This window comes from Lissotriton helveticus, chromosome 5_1, assembly GCF_964261635.1.
Source record: "Lissotriton helveticus chromosome 5_1, aLisHel1.1, whole genome shotgun sequence".
Lineage (NCBI taxonomy): Eukaryota > Metazoa > Chordata > Amphibia > Caudata > Salamandridae > Lissotriton > Lissotriton helveticus.
In genome coordinates, this window is record NC_136065.1 from 1,629,440,497 (window position 1) to 1,629,454,174 (window position 13,678).

The following is a 13,678-nucleotide window of genomic DNA, read 5'->3' on the forward strand; positions in this document are numbered from 1 at the left end:
TTCCTTGTATATCTGCACCAACATTTCTCTGCAAAATGGCTGTACTAGACTCTCACACATCAGGTACATCAAAAATAAGTTAAAGGAAAACTGTATTTAAAACGAACTGTTTAAGCAATATTCAAGGTCATTAGACCAAAACTCTGGAGAACAGAGCAGACTCTGTAAGGGGGCCCTCTGGAAGGTTGGGGCCCTGGGCCAGAGCCCACTTTGCCCATGCATTAAAACGTCTCTGCTTCCAGCTTCAGCGGAGGCATCTCAACTGCCAGAATGAACTATCACGGGACAGTTGTCCTTTAACAAAAAGAAGGGACTTGTTTTTGTTACACTAAAAAGAATAGGCACATATTTCCCCACAGATCTCGCCCACTCTGATCTGTGGGTACAGGGGGAACAACGGAGGAGCGGGTTGGGGGTAGGAAGGGAAATGAGGCACATGAGGGAAAAGGCAACAAGGAGGGCAGGGGGAGACGCACAAGAGGGAGAGAACAACAGAGTCAAAGGGAAGAGTACACGACTGTGAGCAACGGGGAGAGAAGCTCACGAAAAAGAGCAACACAGGATGGGGGAGAGGCACACGAGGGAGACAGCTGGAAAATACATGCTGAGAGTGCGTAAGCAAAAAAATATATTTTTTTCCTAAAAGTGAGCAGTGGAAGCACACAAGTAAAGAAGTTATGCTTCAGCGGAGGGACAAACACAATATGAACAAGGCAAGCCACTGAATAAGAAACAAGCAAATTAGAGTGACAGTAAAACCAACCAATGGTAAGCAATGTTTGGGCTTTAAGTTCACTGCAAAATGATATGCTGACAATAGGTCTTCTGCAACTACACAGCTGGTTCTGGTGTGGTAGGCTTGACCTAAAACCTTCCTTTGTCAGAATAGATGGAATCTATTCTCATGAGTGTGCATTAGTCCCTATACATCCATAAGCACTCCTAACAGCTCTGCTGGACTCTTAAAGGACAGTACTGGTACTTTTGTACTTAACCGCAGGACATTTTTACAGGGACAGAGAATACCAGTGCTTCTCTACAGAATTGTAGAATCTTTCCAGAGATGGTAGCCACACTTCACTACACAGCCAGAGATTTTTTAAAGGACAGCCTCAACACCGCTCTTTGGGACAACACCTAAGAGAACACAGTACAAAGGCATTTCCATCACTTGACTGCAGGAGTGAGGGCACTGTCACAGGGACTGTGTCATGGCCTCCCTAAAGGCAGGGCCACTGAAAATATGCGACTCTGCTGCTTTTTCTGCATTATTACAGATTTGTAGCGTTTGCCACATAATCTATCATCGGCTGCATAATCTTCAGAATTTAGCAAAACAAATGTTTCTGTCTCAAATGGATCAAAGGTTACTAAAATCACAGTGACACGTGTTGACCCACAGGGGTAGTCCCGACGAAAAAGATGACTGGTCGCCTTTCAGTTGTTTATATACTGTACTTGGATGTTAACCTGGTACTATAGATGAAACCTTTGCCCAGGCATTGTTAACATGCAAATGCAAAAAAATGACATACTTATAAAAGAATACTATCACAAAATGTGTTGCATTACATTTCATAATTTGCCTTTTATTGATGCATAATTTGGTCCTCACCGGGTGCAGATTTGGTCTAACCTACCGCATAATTCCAGTGGCCCTGCCATAGGACAGCAGGTCATTATACGAACAGTGGCAACTCTCCTATACACAAGGGTAAATAGTAGCAGGTTTTCTATGCAAAAGAGCAAGAGCATTTACAGAAACCACATTGATAGTAAACATAGCATAAGATATGCGTTTTTAAAGCATTCTTACAACCCTATCGATACCAAATGTTTGTTACCTAGCTCAATGGTACTCCTTCTATCAACCTTGTAAGCATGAATAGATGAGTAGATCACTGGATTTGAACATGTGACCATGGGTCTAATCCAGATCGCTGCAGCGGTACATTACTAACCCTGGGCGTAGTGGGGCTACGCGGTGATCCACGGAGTTGCGAACAAACTCCACTTTGCCACCCGCCCCCACCCGCCCCCCTATTAACAATTACTTCTACATTAATAAAAATTACATGAAAAACCACTTACCTGTTCCGTGGCATCCCCTGGCTGTGCTCCTCTTCTTCCTTGCCCTCTGGGTAATCCTTTCGAAATGCACATGAGCGGGCGTGCGAGCATGCAAAATTTTCTCGAGGATTACCCAGACGGCGCGGAAGAGGGCAGCCCAGGGACGCCGTGGTATAGTTAAGTAGTTTTTAATTTATTTTTTATTAATGTAGAAGTCATTGTTAATGGGACAGGGTGGAGGCGGGGGCTGGCCAACTCCGCTTCGCTGCGGAAATTTGCCTTCACCGCGTTCTCTGTGGAACGCGAAGTAGGCAAATCTCCGTACACTCCGCGGGCAGAGCGGTTTTCTCCGCCCGGGCTTATACGTTACATGACTGAGCCACAAACGTTGGCTACTAACCTCCCTGCCCCACAGGCACTTTCCCAGGGCATTGCCATCATTTCCTTGCTCCCCATGCACTCCCCGAGCTAGGACCAGCTCTTCAGGGTTCTGTTTGCAGCAGTGATCTTCCTCATCTGAAGGGGAAGTTTGCTCTTCTGCCATCACCACTGCAAAGAGGTTGCTTTGTATTTAGTGTCAGGTTATGCTGAGGTGCTGAGAGGGCCTGGAATGGCAGTAGAGGAAGCTGGAGGTGCTGACCGAGGGCCTGTGGTGGAAGCGGTGATGTGCATGCTCAGCTTTAATCAGCGTTGGCCGGCCTCTGCAGAGACTAGCTGGGGCCAGTGGCTTCCTGCACTTTCCTATTCTTAACATTACATTCACAGCAGATCCCTCTAAGGTTCTGATTTAGGGCTGGCTGGCAGTAAAAAATACCCTTTTGATTTCTGTACAAAATGCAAATCAGAAGGAGAGTTCACTGTCATTTTAAAGATGTGGGAAGCTCTGTGCAAGACTAATTTTGGGGTCTCCGGGCAAGACATTTTGGCAGCCCCTGTACAGCACAAATTTGAATTGTACTACCCATTTGCAAAATCAAATTGGTATGATGCCAAGCAATACTGAATGATATGTTAAACTTTAACAGGGTCTCAAAAACAGATGAAATAAGCTTTAAAAATCCTTAAGAACACATTGGGTTGGAGGTAGATGGAGGGGGAGATGTTGAGAGGGAGAAATAGAATAGACACTGGTCTAATAGAGAGAAAACTCATTTCCCAAGGGTTTCTTGGAAGATGGGGCCCTGGGCGATTGCCCACTTTGCCCATGCAATAAAATGTCTGTGAGAGAGTCCACAAGTGAGACTTCCTGTCCCCTATGTATAGTATGATGAAGGAAATGCCTCCAGAGAATGTTACAGCTCTTCTAGAAATAGGTAGATCTTGCAGTATGACACCGCTCTAAATCAGGCTCAAGTGTTGGTCGTATAGTGCAGGGTTTCTTCCATATGACCTGTACAAAGGTTTCACCTTGTTGCACACTTCCACTGGTTATTTCGAGCTAGACGAGAGTCAGAAGAACGGTGTCCCTGTTGCAATTAATTGCTCAAAAACTATCTAATATACCAACTCCACATGAGTTTAGACAGCAGATTGCCAGATTTACAGCATCACGGGTCACATCTGCATGGAAAGCCATGCACTCTTTCCACATCCAACTTACTCACTGGGCCAGAGCATGCCTATGAACACCCTCTCACACCACCCCATAGACACAGAAAATTTGTGTACCAAAGCTCAAAGCGGCCAAGTTTTGGTGAATAGGTGCTAAGTGACCCATTATGGGTCCCTCTTCCACTCCTTCTCAGGTGGCATGGAACCTCGGCATCTTCTCTTTGGTCGCTCTTCCACACCTCCGATGGCATGGAACCTCGGTATTCCATCACAGGTTGTTCTTCCACAATCTCAGCAACCCGTCACAGGTCCTTCTTCCACTCCCTCGGCATCCACTCATAAGCCCTTCTTCCACACCTTCTCAGGCAGCATGAAAACTCAGCATCCCATCATGGTTCCTTATTCCACACCACTGGCTTCTCCTTATAGGTCCATCTACGCCTTCTTCAATGCCAAAGATCCTCTGCATCCCATCCTGGGTCCCTCTTCCAAGCCTTCTCAGGTGACATGGAACCTCTGCACTCCATCATGGGTTCCTCTTCCACGCCCTCGCAATCCCCTCATGGTTCCTTCTTCCACACTTTCTCAGACGGCATGGAACCTCAGCATCTCATCACGGGACCTTCTTCCACACCTGCATTCCCTCATGGGTCCTTCTATCACACTTTCTCAGACATGCATGGAACTGCGGCATCCCATTGTGGGTCCTTCTTCCACACCTTCCCAGGTGGCATGGAACCTCGGCATCCCATCACGGGTCCCTCTTCCACACCTTCTCAAACAGCATGGAACCTAGGCATCCCATTGCCGGTTCTTCTTCCCCACCTTCTCAGATGGAATTGAACCTCGGCATCCCATTATGGGTCCTTCTTCCACACCTTCTGAAACAGCACGGAACCTCAACATCCCATCATGGGTCCTTCTTCCACACCTTCTCAGATGGCATGGAACCTCTGCATCCCATCATGGGTCCTTCTTCCACACTCTCTCTATCCCCTCATGGGTCCTTCTTCGGCACCTTCTCAGATGGCAAGGAATCTCTGCGTCCCATTTAGGGTCAATCTTCCCACACTCTCTGCATCCCCTCATTGGTTCTTCTTCCGCATCTTATCAGATGACAAGGAACCTCTGCGTCCCGTTATGGGTCCTTCTTCCACACTTTCTGCATCCCCTCATGGGTTCTTCTTCCGCATCTTAACCAATGACAAGGAACCTCTGCGTTCCGTTATTGGCCTTCTTCCACACCTTCTGAAACAGCACGGAACCTCAACAGCCCATCATGGGTTCATTCTCCACCCCTTCTCAGACGGCATGGAACCTCTGCATCCCCTCATTGGTTCTTCTTCCGCATCTTATCAGATGACAAGGAACCTCTGCGTCCCGTTATGGGTCCTTCTTCCACACTCTCTGCATCCCCTCATGGGTTCTTCTTCCGCATCTTATCAGATGACAAGGAACCTCTGCGTTCCGTTATTGGCCTTCTTCCACACCTTCTGCATCCCCTCATGAGTCCTTATTTCAAACCATCTCAAACGGCATACAACCTTGGCATGCCCTCACGGGTCCCTCTTCCACTCATTTTCCTGGGCTTCAACACAAGTGGCAGTAGGAAAGGGCACTTTTTGACCGCTTGCATGGCAGTCTCATCATAATAGGGCAGGTGGGACCTCAGACTCTTTGTCTGACGGACACCTTGCCAGTGGTGAGGGAGGTCGGACACTCGTCTGACTGCCATCGTAATGAAGGACTTCGTTTTTCAGCACCATCAGTGCTTAATTTGAGCCGGTGGTTTCTGGTGCTCTGCACTGGCACTTAGTTGACACACTAATGACAGTCAACCACATGGTTCCACTGTCTAATTTTAAGATGAGCACAATAACTGTGTTTCAGTCAAATCGCATTGAAAATGATCAATACCAGCCTCTCGTGCAATTATTATAGTTTTGTGTGGCCTGAAATAGTCTGAATTGTAAGACTTGCAGGAGTGCGATGGGTAGGTGTTATGTTGGTACTGTCATTGGCAATGAGTGGTGCAGGTTGCAGTGGCCTTCTGAGAAGTGCCCTGGCACTAAATGTTTTACAAAGTAAGCACTGAAAGCCGCGGTGACTGTGCACTCTATTAACAACTGATATCCTAGAGTGCAAGGATGTGGCGAACACAAGTGTAGAAGTGTAGAAGTAAGGGAGATATGGGCATGAGAACACCCATGAGTGGTATATCTCTTGAGTTCCCAAGAAACACTATTCTGCCATGGAAATTAAAGATAATTCTGGGAAGAATATTGCATACGCTCTACAATGGGAAAACACTTAGAACACATGCGGAGGTGTGGTTGGAGGGACACAAACACACGTGACCCCATGCCAACAAAGTCTGAAAATTCACTGCTTATTCTGAACAAGCAGTTTCTCATTGCTGCCCTTATCTTACTTTTTAGAATTCTGCACACAATTTGAAGAATATACTACTTTAAGTAATTCTGCTCACTTTAAGATTTTCTGAAAAACTTCTGTAAATGTCATTGACAAATTCTGCAGGATTAATTCCTTGGCTCTTTCTCGAATAATGTTTTGGGAGTTTTTAAAAAAAAATCATTTAAAACATTCTGCTTTTTTTGCAAAGAAGTTTCACTTTCTCGAAGAAGCATCCAAAGCACTCTTTCAAAGATTTGTCACCAAACATTTAAAAATTGAGTCATCAGAAGGGATTGACATATTGAGTTAAGTTTTAAGGAAAACAAAGCACTTTTTTGAAGATTCAGAGAGTTATGTACAGATTTTCACCATTTTCATTAACTCTGCATAATTTTTCGAGAATCATGGGAAAACACTGAGGTTTTAAAAAAACTCCGTTTTTTTAAATGTTGCTCTCTTTTTCATCTGATCTTTTTCGATCTTTTTCAGTCCTAGTTCCGCACACAGCTCAGCCAATGCACCCCAATCCAACCTCGCCCGCTGTCCTGGGACCTGCACACAACTCCCCAGTGCATCTCAGTCCTGGACCAGAAGACACGTCCCAGTACCGAGGCCAGGGACATTGGAACTATGTGGCAAGTGAGGGGCAAACTATGCGGCAGGGTTGAGTAAAATATGCGGCAAGAGAAGGCAAATTAAGAAGCTAATGCAGCACAATTTGTGATAGTATTACTTGAAGCGTAACGCGGCACATATTGTGATAGTGTTACTTCCTTATTTTGCAAATTTTACACTTCTGAACACTGGCCACATATAGTAGTAAGCAACTGAAAGGTGACCAGTGAACCTTTTCAAGAAACTAGAAAAGTGTTATCCTGATCACTTTTTACACAATCCTGCATATATTTTGAAAGAATATTTTTCAGCGGATCCACAATACATTTTTTTAAAGAACATGTGTAATTTTTCAGACACCTGAACACCTTTTTCTAAGAATCTCACATATCTAAAAACGTAACAATAACCACACTACCAGCTTGTGCTATACACATTTCGAATTAGACTGCTACGATTTAAAGAGGTTATGAGCCCTTTTTAGGAATTCTTGGGCAATTTTTCCAAGAATATTGCACTATTTCTGTGGGAATACTAGGGAGCTAACAAAGAATTCTGTACAATTGTTCAAAGCGTATTGTTAATTTATTACAGGAACCCTGGAAACGTTATCATAGATGCCATATTTTTCTAAGACTATCGAATCATTACTGAAAATATTGTAGGACTGTATTAATAGAATATTGGGCACTTTTCAAAATAATCCTCAGCTCTTTTTCAAAAAATATTATTCACTTTCTTAAATAATCCTGGGCACATTTACAAACAATCCTGGAAACTGTTACACAATTTTCTGGTACGTTCTCACAAAGTAATGAATGCATTTTCAAGAAAAAAGCAACCTTTTCATTAAAAATGTCACATCTTCCCAAAAAATGCTGGGCAATTTTTCATAGTTTTTTTTAATATAGTTTCAAAATTTCCTGAGCACATTTCAAACACTAACTCGTCTTTTTATAAATAATCTTGTATATCGTTTCCCAAGAATACTGGACACTCCTGAAGATCTTTTCTCTTGCATGCTACTAAGCAACTCTGCATTCCTAGTGCATATGTTAAGTCAATGCTAGCCATGCCATGTAATGGTTGCGCCCTCCCGCACCTCCACCCCCGCACACAGACAACACTCTGTGTGGGGATCTGTGCCATTCAAGACGGCTTGGAAGAAGGACCTATGAGAGGACGCCAAGGTTATATGCCATCGGAGATGGTATGGAAGTAGGACCCATAAGGGGGATGCCAAGAGTGGGGAAGAAGAAACTGTGATGGGACTCCGATGTTCCATGCCTTCTGAGATCATGTGGAAGACCGGCCCATGAGAAGATGCTGAGGTTCCGTGCACCTGAGAAGGCTCGGAAGAGGGACCATGATGGGATGCAGATGATCTGTAGCGTTTACAAAGGCGTGGAAGACGGACTCATAAGGGGATGCCAAGAGTGTGGAAGAAGGACCCATGATGGAACGCTACGGTTCCATGTCGTCTGAGATGGGGTGTAGGAAGGACCCACGATGGTATGCTGAGGTTCAGTGGCATTCAAGAAGACGTGAAAGAAGGACTTATAAGGGGATTCCAAGAGTGTGGAAGAAGGACCCATGATGAAACGCTAAGGTTCCATGCCGTCTGAAATGGTGTGGAGGAGGGACCAACGATGGTATGCTGAGGTTCAGTGGCGTTCAAGAAGACGTGAAAGAAGGACTTATAAAGGGATGCCAAGAGTGTGAAAGAAGGAACCATGAAGGGGTGCCGAGGTTCCATGTTATTCTGAAAAGGTGTGGAAGAAGAACCCATGAGGGGATGCAGAGGGTGTGGAAGAGGGACCCGTGATGGAATGCCGAGGTCCTATGCTATCTGAGAAGGTGTGGAAGAAGAACCCACGAGGGGATGCCACAGGTGTGGAAGAGGGACCCGTGATGGAATGCCGAGGTTCCATGCCGTCTGAGATGGTGTGGAGGAAGGACCCACGATGGGATGCTGAGGTTCCGTGGCATCGAAGATGGCGTGGAAGGAGGACCCATGAAGGGATACCGAGGTTCAATGCCATCTCAGAACGTGTGGAAGAAGGACCCATGATGGAATGCTGAGGTTCCATGCCACCTGAGAAGGCGTGGAAGAGGGACCCATGATGGAGTGCTGAGGTTCCATGCCACCTGAGAAGGTGTGGAAGAAGGACCCATGATGGAATGCTGAGGTTCCATGCCACCTGAGAAGGTGTGGAAGAGGGACCAATGATGGAATGCTGAAGATCTGTGGCATTCAAGAAGACATTGAAGGGCCTATGAGGGGGTGGTAAGAGTGTGGGAGAAGGACCCATGAGGGTGTGGAAGAGGGACCCAAGAGGGGATGCAAGCTTCTATGCCGTCTGAGCCGGTGTGGATGAGGGACCCATGTCCCAGGGCCCAGTGTAGACGCCCTTGAGTAATACTACCAGCCTGAGTAATTAAGAGCTCAGTTTTAGATGGATTTAATTTAATAAAATTAGACGACATCCACCAAAGCTTGGATATATACAAAGCCTTTATATAGCACCGCATACCTTCTGGCTGGACACGCCCACTCCCCCTACCACTGAGAAAGAGAAATACTTTCTAACATGTGCTAAGGGTAGCCACGTCATCCCTGAACTGAAAAGATTAACGAAATCTAAGGATAAAACGCACAGCTCTATCTAAAACTACAAAAGTAAACTGCAAAATATGATACAGTTAACCCTATAGTCCCCCAAGGAACAGAATTACTCCATTCCCACACCTACATTTCCTCTCTCCTGTCCTGCCCTCTTTTGTCTTTCCCCTCCCTTGCTCTCCTATTCCATGTAGTGCCTTGAAGCAGCGCAGGGACTGCTTTGGTTCACATATCAATATTTCAACACCAGAATGGGGTGCAGACTCCAATAAACCAGCAGATAACGTGAAGGTGAATTTCATGTGTCACTGTATGAATCCACATTTTTACACGTCATTTTAGAATACTCATCTTGTAACTCCTGATACTCATTTCGTTCTAGATGATGCTTGTCAGAAGAAAATAGCAACGCAGCAAGGCAGCTCAGCTTTCCTACAATATACAGGTACCCATTTCTCATGCCGTCGTTTTCAGCCGCCCCACCTCTCCCTTCGCCTCCTCGTCCCTTGTGAACTGAAGCGCTTTGAAGCCATTAGAAGGTGCATAAGCTACAATACAAGCACGCCACGCGAGCTGACCTCACAGGCGTACCCAGGCAGCCACCCTATGGCGAATGCTCAAAGCCCTGACTATCCGAGCCTGAGAGAGCGCTCTCTGAACCCTCCCTGTTGTGCCCTGGCTTCTAGGCGCTGCGTGCCCCGTGGGGAGGTGGCGGGGGAGGCATGCACACATTCCTTTATCCTGCCACCTCATTGCCAGATGTGCCCCTCGAGAGAAATAGCAATTGTCATCACAGTGAACATGTAACAGGCAGCATAGCTCATTGGGTTAATGCGACTACTGCTGAGATCGCAGTGACGCCTACATGTCCCTGGCTTGAACCATACGGGTGCCAACTTCATTCTGTGTTTGCTGAAAGGAGTATCGTTAATATGGGAGTCGCCCTTATGTTATTGCGAGTTCTGAAAGGATGAAATATGGTGGCAATGGGTGCTCCATAAAATAGCGCTGGCATGTTGTGATTTATAATAACCTTTTCACGTGAAGCATAAACAGCCCGATACCCCAAGGGGCGGGAGGGGAGAGTGGAGACGATCTATCGAACTACGATAAAAGGTTGTCTCGAGCCCCTCTGGGGGGGATGCGGGTGCACCGTGGCTGTCCGTCCGCGTCAGCTTCTGGGGCAGCCGCGCGGGAGGGAGGCTTTGAGCAGCGAGCGGATGGAAGCTGATTTAACGGATGGATTCCAGTAATTAAATGACTTGGAAGAGAATTCCTCGTGCATCTCATTACGCATGAAGTCATGTGACCTAGTTTGCAGCGTGTCCGGTCTGGTTGACGCGCGGAGTTTGGGTTCTGTTGAGCCTCTTTGTGAGCTGATTACCTTCATAAAGTGCATTTTACCGACTGTAGCGCAAAGACGCCGTCCGATGAAAGATGCTATATTCGTAAATTGCATCGTTCATAAGGGCTACACAGGGCACGTCCAAGAGGAGGTTCATGTTGACCCACGCTGGAGCAGAACAAATTTAAAATAATGTCACATCGGATCTGTCTCACTAACAACCCACTATACCACCCCCCCCCCCTCCAGTGACTGGGTGTACGAATGTACCTGTATTGCCTCTGTCACCTATTGACTTGCGAACCCCAAGTTTCACGTGTTTCTGTTGTCTCTAAAGCTTTCTCCACAGTGTGGTATTAAATACACGCTGGGAGAAGAGAGGCAATCGGCACAAGATAACACTGTGCGTCAACGGCGAGTGGAACTGACCGGCAGAATATTCCCAAACACCAATTTGCCATTACTAAATGTGAGGGGTGGGTGCCCAGCCTCAGCTCCGCTTGAATTCTGCACACAAAGGGTGAGGAATGGACTTTCAGAAACTGTGATTAGCCCCGGAGAAGCCCGTGGACCTGAAAATAGAGAAGGGTATTTGTTTGGTAGAAAAGGACTTGCAGGAAATACACCGCTCGTTCCTTATCGTTTCCCAGGCAATCTGAATGTCCAGGTTTTTATTTGGAAGGAATTAATTGCCCAGTACCAAGAACCATCCGGTCACCTCGCCAGGAAACCGTGCCCCTTTTATTAAAGGAATTATTCACTTATGACCCCCCTCTCCCCACAGCACATACATTCTCCTCACCTACATATACCCACATCGACTAATACTCCGCATCAGCGTTGGAGATAAAACAGTGGCAGTGGAATAAAAACAAAAAAACTAACTCAAGGAGCCATCTACTGATTGCACTTACCGGGGGCGCGCGCAGCCTCCTCGGTGGGTCACTGGGACCCAGAATCGACCCACAGCCGCGGAGCTCGGTTCTTTTTCATACCCAGGTCACCTGGTGCCAGCCCAAAATGAAGTGCAAAAACAACCAGTCTTCTCCAAAAACAATGGTTCGCGCCCGTGGCCACTGTGAGGAGGGGGTCCGTCCTTAGGGTTTGGCATTACATGTCACCGAAGCCGCCTGAGAGCGGGAGCTCAGCTCCATCCGTGAGCTGCCCGGCAACTGAGAGCGGCGCTGCTGGCGCCCGGGCACACTCCCTGGGACGCCCCTCCCTGCCCACGCCTCCCGGGCGGCGGCAGCAGCATCGCGTCCGCACGCATCCACTGGCAATTAGAGCGCCATTAGCGGACAGGCAGCCAGGGCACAGGGCTGCGCTGCTCTCCCGCCCGGAACGGTGGCTCCCGCGGCATCCGAGGTCCGTGCCAGGAGCCCGGCTCTCCCGGAGGTCAGGGCGAGGGTTACCCAGAGCGCTCTTCCCAAATCTTACCCGGCTGGCAGCCAGGGCGGTTGCAGTGCTCAGACACTCGCCGCCGACGGAGGCAACACCTGACCCACAGTCCTAGTTCCGCACTCCCAGCACCCTCTGCTGTTGCAGGATTGAGAACCCCCTTTACCCCCTCTCCCCCAAACCAGCTCAGCCAATGCACCACAATCCAACCTCGCCCGCTGTCCCAGTACTGGGACCTGCACACAACTCTGCCGGTGCATCTCACTCCTGGACCAGAAGACACGTCCCAGTACCGAGGCCAGGACCATTGGAACTATGTGGCAAGTGAGGGCCAAACTATGCGGCAGGGTTGAGTAAAATATGCGGCAAGGGAAGGCAAAATTAAGAAGCGTAATGCGGCACATTTTGTGATAGTATTACCTGAAGCTAATGCGGCACAACTTGTGATTGTATTATTTCCTTATTTTGCCATTTTTACACTTCTGAACACCGGACAAAGGTTGTACCCACATTGCATGCAACTGAAAAGTGACCAGTGATCCTTTTCAAAGGACCTTCCACTAACTGGCAACGAGTCACTGCATTTTAAGTAACTTTTCAAAGGTTTCAGCTAGAAATATTTTTTTGTTAAAATCTGTAGATTATGCAGAAAATGATAGATTATGCATTCAATGCGACACATCTATAATGATGTCAATAACCCCGCAGCATCTCATAATTCCAGAGGCCCCGAGACGTGTACTTAGATCCGGCAGGGCATCTCAGTCCCGACTCCCAGCACCCTCTGCTGTTGCAGGATTGAGAACCCCCTTTACCCCCTCTCCCCCAAACCAGCTCATCCAATGTACTCCAATCCTGACCCCAGCACCCTCTTCTATCTGAATACTGAATACTAGGACCCATAGAAGGCTCCGCTAATGTACCCCTATCCTGATCTGTGCCCCCTGCTTTCCCAACACTAGGACTTACAGCTGAGCGAATGTAATCAAGCCCTCAGCGAAGACACCCCCTGCTATTCCAAGAACCACGCCACACGCAGCTGAAAGTAGCCCAGGCCGGATTTGCAGCCCTCCTGCTACCCTGGGTGGGGACCCCACACAGCTCTGCCAGTACATCTCGGTCCCGGGCAGCAGAACTCTTGCTATTCCAGTAGTGGGACTCACGTGCTGATAAGCGGAGCCTTCGCTGTCACCCCGCACACGGCCCGCAGTGCCCTGCTGTCCCAGGACTTCATACCACGGTTCTGGCCCACAGCTCGATCTGTTCGGAGGGGGTACGATGGCAAAGCTCTAAGGTTGCACCTGGACTGGCCCATCTGTTGCAGACTGTAGGGGCGTCGCTGAGCTCTCCAGTGCACCGCTGCTGTCCCAGCTTGCAAAGACCTGCTGTCGAGGAAGGGGGACAGGTGCATGCAGCTCTCTCAACGCACCCCAAGTCCAGACCCGAAACCCACCCCACATCCTCTTGGAACGTACACAGAGCTCAACATGGACTTTAAGGACTCCCCCTATTCCAGACTCCGACAAATCACCTCGATCCCCACTAGCAGCACGAGATGCCACGCGCAGCTCTCGGATGGACCTAACTCCTGCATCACTTGGGGCCCACTCCCAGCTCTGCAGTGCACCTCAACTCTACCCATCACCCACTGCAACCCTGCA

At 47.9% G+C, this 13,678-nt stretch overlaps 1 protein-coding gene across 1 annotated transcript in view; it reads right to left on the reverse strand.

The window, feature by feature from the left end:
- ADCY4 (adenylate cyclase 4) overlaps positions 1 to 12,129 on the reverse strand; it is a 337,742-nt gene extending 325,613 nt beyond the window's left edge. The window contains exon 1 of the mRNA XM_078644832.1: positions 11,534 to 12,129. The gene's annotated coding sequence lies outside the window, so the exon portion shown is untranslated. The remainder of the gene's footprint in view (positions 1 to 11,533) is intronic.
- Positions 12,130 to 13,678: the final 1,549 nt, after the last annotated feature.